The 14,878-nt window shown below is 39.9% G+C and overlaps 1 pseudogene across 1 annotated transcript in view; it reads left to right on the plus strand.

Moving 5' to 3' along the window:
* The window catches only part of LOC311524960 (FRAS1-related extracellular matrix protein 1-like), a 128,301-nt pseudogene extending 116,680 nt beyond the window's left edge, over positions 1 to 11,621 (plus strand). The window contains exons 39-41 of the transcript in view: positions 4,319 to 4,404; positions 5,257 to 5,399; positions 11,544 to 11,621. The product of the transcript in view is annotated as an FRAS1-related extracellular matrix protein 1-like (transcript). The remainder of the gene's footprint in view (positions 1 to 4,318; positions 4,405 to 5,256; positions 5,400 to 11,543) is intronic.
* Positions 11,622 to 14,878: the final 3,257 nt, after the last annotated feature.

Consider the following 14,878-nt stretch of genomic DNA (forward strand, 5'->3'; position numbering starts at 1 on the left):
AAAAGTATAATACAAATATTTATATATAAACTCATATATTACTCTGAAACTATGCATATTACTACATATAACTCTTATACATTTATATAATACATATATATATATATATATTAAAGCAAATTTCTTAATTGCCTTCTGCTATATTTAAATTTGGAGATAAGCTGTAAATGTATATTGTAAATTTTTTTGCTGGTATAGTGACATGGGTGACATGGGTAGTTGTAGTTCAAGATATTGATCAGCTCCTGCTCCAATTTAAATGTTCATTTTTCTATCATTGAATCACAAAGGGGGAATCTAAATTCTTCTAGTTTAGTGGTTCTCAGACTTTTTTTCCTGCGGACCATTTGAAAATTGCCGAGGGTCTCAGCAGACCACTTAATGATCTTTTCAAATGTTGTTTGTATCGTTAGCTAACTATTGTAACACGCTTTGGATAAAAGTGCTATATAAAGAAAACCTTTTTTTGTTCTACAAATAAAAGCACACAACTCATATTTTAATTTCCCTTTCTAATGTGATGGATGTGCCCTTTCTCCCCGGTCATGGCAGCGTCCGAGCTGGGGCTGGGAAGGAGGGCCATCTCTCCCCAGCAGCCACAGTCCTGGAGCTGGGGAAAGTCACCTCTTTCTCTGGCTGCCGCAACCCTGCATGTCCCAAATTCCCCCCACCCCTTCTTCTTACCCCACTGCCCCCTCCCACCTACCCCCTATTCCTCCCAAGGCCACCACCTCACCTTACGTGTGCATCTTCTCCAGAGTCCAGGCACCTAATTAGTGGAGCCACACCTGCACGGCTTCACTAATTAGGTGCGTGGCCCTTCATTCTTTTGTGTGTGGCCGCCCAGGCATGCACCTTAGAGGGAACTATCCACGGACCACCTAAATGGAGCTTGTGGACCACTAGTTTGAGAATCTCTGCTCTAGTTTTTCCATTTAATAAAATTGTACATGTATAAATATTTAAGTAAGGGTAGAATTGGGCAAACTGGTGTATGAAACCATGGCTGCTGCTGTGCTGATAGTGGCTTTAGGAACCAGTCACAAGAGCTTATTTTGGTTCTATTTTTTTCTCTACCAACCTCCCTGTGTCGTGTCCCCCCGCCCCGCCCCGCCCGCAAGTTTTCTTTCCGATAAACCTGTGGATTTATAAAGTTCTCTGTTCAGACTTGAGTGAGTGAGTGAATTAAAATCAAATGAGAAAGTTAATATGAATTCAGATTTCTCCTAGAGTCATGGAGAGTGTTTTAATGAAATTAAGAATTGAGGCTCAGCTCCTAATTGTTACTGAACTGGGAAGTTTGCCAGGGCACTTTGACCCTCCCTCTGAAACTTGAGTTTGACTCTGAATACACTGGTCTTTGATGGACTGGATTTATTTGTCCTTCTCAACCTGCCAAGACTCAAATGTGGCCCATGACTTTTCACAAAGACCTAATAAGAGAGAGAGACAAGAAATTTAGCAAGGAAAACTATACAATTCTGTGGGATTTGTCTCTTCAGCATAAATAACTTTCCATAACTCCCATTTCATTATGCTTTATATCTGCTGTAAATATACTTCAACAATAAAAGTAAGGGGCCAGATTTGCATGGAACATGTGTAACTTTTGGGGATTAAAAGGAGTGATGTCTCTCCAAATAAAGAGCATTTTGATGGTGTTCCTGGTTAATGCAGCTGAAGGTTAATGTCAAATAATAAAGGCGGGAGGAGAGCTACACTAGTCTGTTTTTCTGCAGATGTGTCATTGTTGCTTCCACCCGTGCAGATTCACCAGTGGTTGCACCAGCATTGACAGGCCTGTGGGCATTTTAATCACTATCTTGTTTACCTATGCTTAGAGCAGGCGTAGATGATATGGTGGCTAAAATTCCAATGCCTGGTCTACACTAGTATTCCCACCATTACTACCACTGTTGGGAAAAATACTAAGTTATGAGATTTTTAATTTTCCTCGGGCCAGTGGGTGGGAAACCTCCATTTTCACTGAGACCATGCTGTTTGGGAATTGATTTTGGCTTGCTGTAGAAAGGTTGGGAGTAACAGATTCCTCTTTACCTTCCTTTCTCATGGGATAGCAGAAACTTCCTTCTCATGTCCTGCTCAGACAAACCAGAGGAGACGGTGATAATCCTCTTGGAATGTATCATTTTATCCTAATCCAGTAGATGATAATTGCTGCATTCCAAGAGGATTAGCAGGATAGGGAGGAAAGATTTCTCTAAGGCTGTGCCTATACTAGGCTTTGTTCCTGAACATTTCCCACCAACATTACCACCTGTTCAGTTCCACCAGGGATAGCAATAGTGGGAGGGCTAGTGAAGATAAGGCTCCAGGAAGCTGTTGGTGGTTAAATGCCGTATCATCTAATTCCCTTCTTAAAACCTATCTTTGCCACCATCTCTGAAAATCACTGCCATCTGATGCTGGTGAGACTATTGAGAAGACTGTGATTCCCTGCTGCTACCTGGTCACCCCAGCCCAACGTATCCATTTATTCATCTGTTGCATAACGTCTAACGCCAAGATTGAGTTGTCTGGGGCAGGGCCTGCCTTTGTGTTATTTCTTTGTATAGTGCCTAGCGCAATGGTGCTGTGATCCTTGTTCGGTATCCATAGATGTTAGCACAATAGAAATAACAAATAAGAATATTAGGCCTATTCACTGCACATGCACTGTGTGGTATGCAACTCCAAAATGTCTACTCACATCAGATATCATAGTCACATCTTAGGAGCTTTCACACGCTGTCAAGTCAAAACTCAGTTATTTAAAAAGCTTCTAAAAATGGGTCTATAGATCACAGTAGCTTCATTAGTACAGTAAACTCACGTATAAAAATTTGTATAAATACTGTATGTTTCAGCAAGCCAGGCCATCTGCTGTACACAGCACACACTTTCAAAGCTGGTTGGCTGGAGGTACAGTATGTGTTTACAGAATAAAATATTTGTAATGGCAAAGACCTCATCATTTTTTGAGCTTTCAATCAATAGAGTTACTGAACACAACATCCATGGATAGAGGATAATGTAAGAACAAGTCTCTTGCATTTGTTTTTCTTTCGATGTACACATGCAAGAGCTCTGTAAATATTGCTCAATGAGAGCCATTGTGAAAAAGTCGTATAGAGAAATGGCTTTATTTAAAAATGATACAAAGGCCAAGATCCAAAATTCACTTCTGTTCTTCAAAGTGAAATGACAATGGGATTAGAAATGTTATTTTTTGGGTATATGAGCAAATTGCTCTAATCAGCCATTCAAAATATGCTGCCTTCATGTAGCTCCTCAGTAATACAAATAATCAAACTGAAAGCATGTGTCTACTTGTCAAACATGTTTACAGTATCTCATAAACATCCATCTTACTAGGGCTGTGTAGCTTATAAAGCACTGAGGGTTATTTAACTTGCAAAGTACCATTACGTTGCATGCAATAAAACAGAATAGAAGTTTAGACTGAGCAGTGAGGATAGTTGTATGTTGAATTTTCAAGAAATGAGTCAAGTAGTCCTGTTTAGAGATCAACTGGCTCAATGAATGTACCAAAGTCACTATCGCTATTTATTTAGCATATATTTTAATGTCCTTTTTACGTACATGATCATTTTAATGTAGAGATAAAGGTGGAATTCTGTTATAAATACAGAAGAGTCCAAGCCAAAAAGTTTGAGCATCCCAGGTTTAAGGGGGAGTGGGTGTTCAGATTGGAAGTGTTAGGTGGGCCCACAATAGAGGGATCAGCCATGATTTGTTCTCTGATGAATCTTCTGGCAACGTAACATAAAATGTTTCCTAAACAGCCAATCAGGTCTCAAGAGTTTTTTTGGATTTTGTTCAGGTTTCTTAGTTGCTGATTCCTACTGATGGAAAGCGACAAGCTGAATGTTCAGTGTGGTCTAGTGGATAGGACGCTGGACTAGCATCTGAAGACCTAGCTTCTATTCACAGCTCTGCCCCTGATGTGTTTCACTTCTCTGTGGTTTTGTTTTCCCTCCCATCTTTTGTTTGCTTATATTGTAAAGATCTTCAAGGCAAGGAATCTCTCTTACTAGTATAATGATCGGAGTGGAATATTTTAGGAATTACTGCAGTACAAATCATAAATTAAAATCATGTCAATGACATGTACACAGAGCTTGCTCCATGTTAGTATCTCTTTTGTAAACATTCCTGATAAAGGACCCGATTCTTGGTCAGAACTGCAGGACTAGGGCTACAAGATTTACATTTTTGAACGTAAATAGTGGTTATTACATTGACTATAAAATGTTGGAAGTCATTCTCTCTTTGGCCTTTTTTGTCTGACGTGTAGGTCCCATGGTCACCTAGCCAGTGTGCATTCTCCCAAAGAAATGTCATGGCTCTGGAAGTTTGCCAATAAACAGCCATTTTGGATTGGTAAGTAACTTTATTTTGGTTGTTTTCTCAGATCTTGCACATTACTCATTTATAAAGGAATGTAAAGGTGCATGTGGTATGTTTTCAGTGCTCGAACAATATTTAACATACAGAAGCATGTAGAGCTGGCTTTTTAGTTATTTCTGTCCTGTATTTTCCAAAGTAGCACTAGAAGTTTCATACCTTATCCACTGGCTACTAAGAGCACGGCTGTTTATATTTTTACCACTGATCATTTTTTACTGTTGGAAAAATGAATACAACCGAAGGACTTTGTATCAAGTCCGTATTTATATTGTATGATGGGACAGACTGTAAACTGAAGCAACAAAACTTTATCTGTAGTGGCTGTTTTAAACATGTTTTGAACATCCCATAGGGTACCAACGCTGTAAGTAAATAATAAAGGGCATGAACACTGGGCCACATCGACAGCCGATGTAAACTGGTGTAGTTTCACTTGAAGTCAGTGGAGCTGTGCAAACATACATTAATTGAGGATCTTGTACATCATCTCTAATCCTATCTTCAGACTTTGTACTGAGCCTTCTAGGTCAAAGCAAACGTGCTATAGGATCACCAGCCAATGTGTGTAGGGGTGGTTTGTTTGTGAGCAGACCTGCCGTACTTTACAAAAAAAAATAAGAGCCTTAATTTTTTTATCAACACATTGTCTGGAAATAGATATATTTAAAGTTTTGATAAATATTTGTGCTCCGTTTTTATATGATAGATTTTCCTTTTAATGGATTTTTTCTTTCACATAAAGTCATTGAAACTAATTTTGTCAATAGAACATACTGTGGATTTTATTGGTTGTGAGTTTCCTAACTGCAGTTTCTCTTGCTGCAGGACTTCCGGAAAAAGGTGAGAAGGACCAGTGGGTCTGGAGTAATGGACAGCCAGTGACCTTTCATAACTTTAAGGAAGGAAAACCATCCCAAAACCAAACAGTTCAACTGCGATGTGTTCTTGTGCAAAAGAAGGAAAAATGGGTGACAAGACAGTGCAAGCAGGGTCACAAAGAGAGATGTTTGTTCTATTCTTTCGCTAACTGACCTTATCTCTAAGAACCCAAAGTAACTTCATTTCAAATATCCCAGTATCTGCTTTGGAAAAGGGGGATGTGATGGGGGTGGTGCATGGTCAGCAAAGTCATTGCAATCTAGGAAGAAAAGCTGTTAGCAGAATGATATTAAATACCATATTAATGGAGGACAGTACTCTAGCAAGTATTCTAAATCCATCTCTATTTTCCTTCTGGAAAGCTAAATCCATTTAAACCTTGCCAGAGCTGATAAAAAAAAAAAATAACGGACAAGCTGAGAAGTGCACAGGGTTTTAATTTGCTGGTGGATTTCATGCATTTCCCCATAAATTTGCCTGAGAGGTCACAGTGGTCTCTCTGTAAAGGTTTACCTGTACCATTTGGAATTAATTAGCCTTGCCACATTGTTAGAGGCAGCTGGGCACAGGTTAGTAGTATGGGCAGTGGCTCAGCCACCAGTGCTGAAGTGGTAAAAAAAAAAAAAGAAAGAAAAAGAAGCAGGTAAACATCTAAACTAAACTTCACGCTCCCAAAGGAGAAGGGGGTAAACTTTATTTGCCCTCGATTTCACTAGTGTCTGCAGTTACCCAGATCCACTAAGTCCCCGTGATAGGGGGTGGGTGCTGAGAACATAGTACCCAGTTGAGCTGGTGTACTCTGCCTTGGGAAAGAAAGGATTTCATCACCCCCCTGCTCATGTAACCATCACCTGGGCAAGATCCATTTACTCAGACTTTGCACAGGGCTCTAGAATTTTGCCCTTCAAGGGCCTGATCCTGCACCATTGAGGTTAATGAGAGTTTTGCCATTGAAGTCAACAAGGGCATTAGTCCCCAGCGTAAAGAGTATGGCCCCAGTGTAAAGAGTATGGGGTCTCATGCATAGCATCAAATGGAACAGTATCCCATTATCAGGACAGGAGTCAATAAAGATTTAGAAAATCTGGTGCAGCAGAGTAGGCCCCAAGCTCATCCGGAGATGCAATATGCCCTCACTTAGGTTTCTGTGTTCCTCTTAGGCCCACAATTAAATGCTCAGTGGAAACAGTTATTGCTCATCCATATTTGCTTCCTCATATGAAAGACAGGAAACTCCTAATGAGGAAAACACAGCGCAACAGCGTATTGTAGTGGTGGGCAACCTGTGGGCCGCACGCAGCCAGTCAGGGCAAGCAGCTTGGTGGACCGCCAGACTGTTTGTTTACATTTGCACGGCTGCCCGCAGCTCTCAGTGGCCACGGTTCATCGTTCCTGGCCAATGGGAGCTGCGGGAAGTGGCTGTCCATCACTGGCTTATTGTATGTACTAGCTATGGATTAGATCTATGGCTAAAAATTTTAATACCAATCCACCAAATCTTTCCTGCTCAGGATAATTTCACTCTTAAAAAAGTGGAATGTAAAAACCCAGTTAACTCTGCTAGGATAGCATAGCAATAACATGTTTATGGGAATGCTCCATTCCTAGACTGAAAGTTCTGTAAAGTTACCCTGCCGCTGTCTAGGATTTTTGTTACTTTAACAAGATTGCATCCTTAAATGAAGGAAGAGAGTTAGCTTGATATGTTTATTGTCCTCTGTCAGACTGGTAATAACATTCTTTCCCTACATTAAAATACACACCATTGCTTATATAGCTGCATATTTATTCCCCCCTCGCCACACTTTCATTACTGTTCCCTGTAATCATTAATGAGTAGTAGTCAGGTTCCAGATGATTTAAAATTATGACCCACAGAGACACTGGCGGTATCCTTGCTAGAATAACATCGAGCCTCTAATTTTAAGACTTTAAATTCAAAACACATGGCTCTACCACTTCTAACTCTCAAAACAAGTCTTGGAGTTCAGTGATTATCACTAGAGTACAAACCTCAGCTACTCGGTAACTCTTAGCAAACGAAAACCATAGAATTTAAATTGTGGTTCTGGTTAGAAAAGTGACTATTTTAATAATGGCTCCGTTTTACTCAAGAGATCTGCTCCCTCTGCATACTTCAAATATCTCTGCTGATTTTATTGACTGAAATAAGATTTAACTGCTTTTCACTCCTCTTAGTACTGCAAATGCCAGGCAACTGGGAGCCAGATTCTTTACAGGTTCACACATCCACAGAATTGTTAACTAGGTTCCAACTGCAGAACATTTATTACTGATTATGTGAGAGCCAGGACAAACACATTTTGGCTTTCAAATCCCAGAGAGAGTTTGCAGGGTGCACGGCAGTTAAACAGAATCCATTTTTTTTTCTACTTGTGAATTGGGCTATTTTGAAATGGAATGGTGTAAAGGCAATACAGATGGAACCATGCAATGTTATTTTTATGGGGTCACTTTTCATATTATATTAATTCTTTAAATCTTGCAACTTGTATATCATGTCAGGAATCTGGTGTCTGAACAAAGGAAAGCACAGAAAGAAACTGCCTGAAATGTGGGGTGGAGATGAAGATGAAAATTGAAAATATAAGGATGTAAGAGCCTCAAATGTTATGTTTTCTGCTTGAGGAGATAATTTCACTCCTGTAGCATCCCCCTGGTTTGGATTTCTTCCATCTACCTTTGGGGTTGAGCTTGGGCATTTTTTAGTTAATGTAAAACCAGACACACTTTCCCCCTACATGTTTTTACTACTTCACAAAATTAGATTCTGATTTCAAAGCTTATTGCTTAAACTCACTGCCTTAAATGTGATACATGTATTAAATGCTATACATGCATTTTGTGTCTACAAATATGTCTCTCATTACAGTATTGTGAATGTTAGCTCTGATCCGTATCTGTACTGTATATGCAAAATAAATAAAATGTTGGTAGGATAAGAGCAAATTCATTATAAACATTTTTTTAGGTGTCTCAATTTACTATAAATAACAAGTCTCAGTATATTTCATTGATATTTAAATATATGTGCATATGAATTAACCGGTTGGAATTTTGAAGTACTTGAGCCGTTGGTGTCCAAAATGTGACTATTGGTTTTAAGGGATGACTGTTTAGCATATGTGCAGAATGTTTTGGTCTGCTTGGTCTTACAAGCAAGTAAAAGTCAGCCCTGTATTTCTAAATATCAAATGTGCTGAACTACTTTTCCCTGCAGGTGTTAGAGGAAATATTTGTAATAGTTGTGATGTAGAAATATTCTTAGGATGGTCAAGGACCTCCAGGGAAATTTCAGTCCTGTCCTATGCTAGACACCTGGTGTTTCCCAAGGACTGAGTGCAATATATGTAACCCTTCTAAATTAATGATGCCCAGAAAAATCCCATGAAAAGATTTCTACAAGGTGTCATGTCTCAGGTTGCTTTTAATAAACACACCAAAGCTTCGACATCATGGTTTGCCATGATGCAATCTGTTTGCCAGAAGCTGGGAATGGGCGACAGGGGATGAATCATTTGATTTTCTGTTCATTCCCTCTGGGGCCTCTGGCATTGGCCACTGTCAGACGACAAGATACTGGGCTAGATGGACCTTTGGTCTGACCCAGTATGGCTGTTCTTATGTTTGATGTTAGTCTGTTTGTTCTTTACATACGTTCTGGATATGTGCAGAATTGCTGGTGGTCTACACGCAAACCAAAGAAAACTTTCAGTGTCTTGTCCTGTGAGCTCGTCTTCTATCTATCTAGGTATTAATATGTTCCCCAATGCCATAGTGTCTGATGTGTTCTCTGATCAAACCTGGGATGGATCCTCTGAGGATCTTATTTGGTTTCTTATTTGGTTGTTCCAAGGACGTGATCAGGAACAAAAGGTGAGATCTTGCTCCCTTTGAAGCCAGTAGCAAAACTCATACACTTCAATGGTGCAAGACCACAAAGGGTATCTTTCCAGGGTACTACACAAGGCATATTTGTTTGCAGCAGAGTGGCCATGCTAAGGCCATCATTTCTTTTCAGCATCTGGCTGGAATATGGCGAGCAGTGAGAAAGAGAGAGGGCAGATCAAGACCATACCCACTGAGAGCTTTAGAAGCTAACCAGAACAAATCTCCAGAAGGGACACAAAAAGGCCCATTACAGCTTCTGAATAGTTATCTATTGAATGTAACCTGGCAAGCAGGAAGGATCTTTTCTTTTCTTTTCTTTCCTTCTATAGCTGATCTCATTCTCTTCTTTTCTGGGAGCCAGGTTCAAAGATATGTCAAATGCATCGATACCTCAAAAATAATGCTGCCACCATGCCAAGAAAATCTAGGAAGCATTTTGGGAGCTCTCAGAATGTTTTTCAGGACTAGGCATGGCAAATCATTTGCACAGCTACCATTAACAATGAGGCAAATTGTGCATTTAATTCCCTGGAAATTAAATCTTCAGCTGTTCAGAGGAAAACAGGAACCAAAAAAGATTAAAGATTGGAACAGGGAAAATCTTTTTAAAAACATGCTGTCTTTTCAGATAGGAAATCTCCCAGTCCATCCACTATCCAGCTGTTGAGTTTACTATTTGAATCATAGACTTAATTCATTGTTTAAAATGAATTTTGTGATACACTGCTCAGAATGTGATAACACGAGATTAGGAAAAGTATCTGGACTCTTTCAGTGTCTTGAAGTGGTAACGATCCACCACGGGAGCTGCATAATTAAACAGGAGTTAGCGTGGGTAGGGAGCCCTTGTGAGGGTATAAATTCCCTTCTTCTTCATCTTGCTCCTGGACCTCATAACTGGAAACTTTTCTGTTCTTGTGTCTAGGCAGAAGAAAGATGTTCTCTTTCTGACCTTAAACTCTGTTTCAGACTCACCTTCTGGACCCTGGCTCTCATCCTCTTTTTCTATTAGTGAAAATTTTTGCTTCAGAGCTCTGCACCCAGTATAGGTGTGAATGGCTCTACCCCATTACACCAATCCTACCCCATTAATTTCAGAGGCATTCCAGTGTCAATGAGGGCAGAACTGGGATGGAAATGTTTTTACCTCTATTATTATTATTTATTAAATATTTGTATTGAGGTAGAACCTGCAAGTCCTGATCAGGGCTCAGTTGTGACAAGCACCAGACACATACAAAATAAAAAGACATTCTCTGCTTCCTAATATCTCTATTCTTTGTAGTGCTTCTTTTTAAATGATGAAAGACAAAACTATAGTACTGTTTTCTAAAAGCAGTTCCCCATGCATTTTACTGAAGAAGCCTAGAGCTTCCCCTATATGCTTTAGTTTTTCTCTTTCCTCAAAAACGATCCTTAGAAGCAGTTTCACTTCAGGTTAATCAGGAGAGTGATATGACCTTGCATTTTAATGCTAAACCAATTAGCAGGATTTGAGGACATGCCATTCCACTGCTTGAAACAAAAATGAGGGAGAGTGCAATGCACCTCAAAAAGAGTAATAACTCTCAGCAATGCCCTGGTGAAGGGGAAATCAGAAATTTGGCTGTGTGCGTAATTTCCAAACCTGCTCCCCACAAACCCTATGCATTTGAGATGAAGCAGCTAAACAGTAAGGAGATGTGTAATTCTTAGTCCCAATCAAATTATCTTTAAACACATTGACTTCTAACACAGAAATCACCATTGATGTTTCTGAACCAGCACAAATTATTCACTTTCTAAAACCAATTTGAGTCAAAATGATCCCCGAGAAATGTTCATTGCATCATTTTCCATCCTATATTTACCCAACGTTACATGCAGAGCATTACACCTATAGGGAGCTGTTGTGCTGTCAGTTTGATATCTAAAGGAGCTGTACCATTAATCTAGTTTATCTTGATCAGTGGTTCTCAAACTTTTGTTCTGGTGACCCCTTTCACATAGCAAGCTCTGAGTGCAACTCTCCTTATAAATTAAAAACACTTTTTAATATATTTAACACCATTATAAATGCTGGACGCAAAGCGGGGTTTGGGGTGGAGGCTGACTGCTCACAACTTCCCCCCCCCCCGCATGTAATAACCTCACGACCCCCTGAAGGGTCCCGACCCCCAGTTTGGAGAACCCCTGATCTTGATAACGCACCAACATTTGGAATCCCCAAGAAACAAATTAATGTATGTGACAATGTGTTCTAGGTTTAAAGCACAATCTCAAAATGCAGTTGATTTGTTTAAATTTATTTTAATCTAGTTTCCTTTTACTTTTCCTTGCAGAAATGTGTTTTAAAGTTCATGAAGGGCCAGTACCCACAGGCAGTTGCCACCAACAGGAGCGTTGTCTACAATGAGTAGTCCCTTCCGCCAACTCAGTAGGGACAACTCCAGTAGCAGGCAAGCAGAGCACGATGCACTGGGTAACCCGAAGATGTCTGCAGTGCTGGGAACCCAGCTGTATGAACATGCTGTACATAGGTAATAACCTTGCTACCATGGGCAGTTACAGTGAAGCATAGGCAGACCCTGGAGTGTGGTATTTGAGGCACGAATGCCTCCAGCACACAGATGACTCTACTCCTCACTATGGCCACATGGCGTGGAGACTGCTGCTATACAGCTTGGCCATAAGTAAAACACAATAACTGCTCATCAAGCAGCATATGGGTAGAGCACATATGGATAATTTTTATGTTCTGTGCGATACTTCCACTGATATTTATTGTGATTTAATTTAGCTAATGTGAGGTAAAAATTAAATTGCCACTATGTTTTTTAAGACCTGATTGGATCTGAACATTTTTAGTTATTTTTAGCACACTGGCAGCAATTTGTACAGCGGGTGCCAACTGCAAGTGTTCAAAAACCCTGAGTCAGGCCCCTGAAAATCATGGGATTTACTTAAAAAGAATTAGATTTTAAAATAGAGTCAGTGTTGGGTTCTTCTAATAACCTTCCGGGGTTTGAGTCTTTTGGAGTCATATTGTCAAAGCTTTTCTGTACAATCATGAGTGCTAGAAACTTACTTCTCCTGTTAATGAAAGCTGAGACTCTGCCATAATCACAGGACTCCAAGGGTATGGAACTTTAAGAAAAGCACCAAATGCCATGAGCATCACGATAAAATCACCAGAGGTGACAACGCTCACCACTTCCAATTCTGACAGAATGGTGACTGAAGATGGGGTAGAAGAGCAGAGGACAGATGGTTAAGGCATGAGTTTTGAGGCCGTTGGTTCAAGGCCCTGCTCTGACACAGACTTTTTGTTTGACCTTGGGTGATTCACTTAGCCTCTCTGTGCCTCAATTTCCCAACTGTAAAATGGGGATAATAGCACTTCCCTACCTCACTGGGGTGTTGTGGAGATAAACACATTAAAATCTGGGAGGTGCTCAGATACCACAATAATAAGGGCTATATAAGTACCTTGGAAAGATCAGTGGCTCAAGAAGAATGCAGAAGTTTTTCCCAAAACTGGTAGCACTTAAAAATATCCTACGTCTTTCTCTGCAAGCACACCTTCAAAGGTCTATCAAATCTCCATTTTGATAAGAAAGGATGAGAGGAAGCATGATGTTGTGGGTAAGGCAAAATGTTGGGTAGGGAGGTCTGCGTTCTGCCCAGGGCTTCCTTTATAAACTTCAGCAAGTCACTTAGGAACAAATTTTCAAAAACAGCCATTGATATTTGGGTGTCTAGCATAGGTGACTACCATAGTAGTTCTGTGCACCCTGCAGGCCCCAGGTGTCTCTCCCTGACCATCCAAAAATGCAGGCATCCCAAATAGACTACTGATGAAAATGTGGGCTTTTATCTCTCAGTTCCTTCATCTGTAAATATGGGAGTGAATATTTATTTACTTCTATAGGTGAGTTTGAGGCAAAATTCTATAATGTTCAGAAGGCATTTGGCTATCATTGAAGGGAAGCCACCATAGAACTATACTGTATTAGAACAATGTTTTTTAACATCTCTGGGAGAAAACTGCATTCTCGCTAAACTCAATCAATCAATTAAACACAGCCTCTTGACTTGAAACTGCTGCCAGGATAGCAAAAAGAACTACAGATAAGAGGATTTCTCAGTGTCCTAAAGTCTGTAAAGTATTTGTTTAATTTGTGGTACATTCTAAAAGCAAATCTGTAGTGAGCACCTAGGTTAGATGTTTTGTTTGCTTTTCTTTTAGTAATAAAATCTGTTTACATGACTCTCCCTGGGTTTGCATAAAACGCTTTCTAACCATTTTTAACTCATGCTGTTATTTATTATTGTGGTATCGTTGCACTTGGGAATCTTAGTCATGGATCAGGACCTCATTGTGTTAGGCTTTGTACAAACACAGAACAAAAAAACAGTGTAAACCTGCCATCCAAGTGTTTACAATCCCAGTTGTTCCATGTTAATTTTGGCAGCATGCTGACAGTGAATGAGAACAAAAGAACCATGTTCAGTCAACAGTGGTTCCCCTACTATGCTTAAAGAGACACTTCCTGCCACATTCATCTCTCAGCTACATTGGTGTAAATCTGGAAGTCAATGGAACAGAATTTCACCCTTTCTGTATGATTCTGTGGCCTGGTAAAGAGGCCCCTGGTGTATCTTCTGAAGGGCAAGCAGTCAGCATGAGAATTTGTATTGGTAGTTTCCAGTAGGCATAATCATATTAATGGATGATGCCCACTCAATGCTCACAAGAAACCTTAATTTAAAAAAGAAGTCCTAGCCAATGTATCTTAGGAGGAAGAGTTTTTCCTGATCCCCAATATGGCAATTGGTTAAGGCAAGTGAACATTTCCTTTGTGTTCAGCACCTCAAAAAGCCCTCACTATCATAACCCAAAGCAAAACATCTACCCATGGAAATCTGGTGGTTGTACTTTAATCCCCCATGCCTATGTTTTATTTGCTCCTGTCATTTAATTTCCCACCACAATATGAGCTAAGATCTTATCTGATAACCCCTTTCTTTCCTTTATTAGTAAAATAATAAAATAATAATAATACTTTGCACTTATCTCTATCTCAGGTGCCTATCATCAACACCACAGTGTGTATAGATAGCACATTTCCATCCAAAAATGACCCATCAGTAAAGTTTCAGAATATTTAAAAGGTCAGAACACTACAGGACTATCACTTATATGAGGCATAAAAATTGTAATAGTGGGAAAGGTGTAAAATGTAAGCAGTGTCTTAGGGGTGCCACTGTGCACTCCCCTTTGGATGGCAGTTGTAATCTCTACCCTGGTTTTAAAGCTCTCGTTTTTTTCATCAATTATAAGGCCAGAAGGGACCACTGTGATCAGCTAGTCTGACCTCCTACATAAAACAGGCCATAGGATTTTCCTCACTTTAGTGCCTGTTGGAACTGGAGCATGTCTTTTAGAGAAACATCCAACCTTGATTTAACAATTGCCAGTGATGGAGAATCCAACACACTCTTTGGTGAGCTGTTCCACTGGATAATTAGTCTCACTGTTAAGTGCGTGTGCCTTAGTAGAGGGCCATTCTGTTTTATTCTAGAGGGTACTCCGTGCATGCCTATTAGTACTTCACCTATGTGCAACTTTTAATTCTTATAACTAATCTATGTCTTTAAATCGTTTAAAAGCCAT

This window comes from Lepidochelys olivacea, assembly GCF_965140295.1.
Source record: "Lepidochelys olivacea isolate rLepOli2 genome assembly, chromosome: 8".
Classification (NCBI taxonomy): domain Eukaryota; kingdom Metazoa; phylum Chordata; order Testudines; family Cheloniidae; genus Lepidochelys; species Lepidochelys olivacea.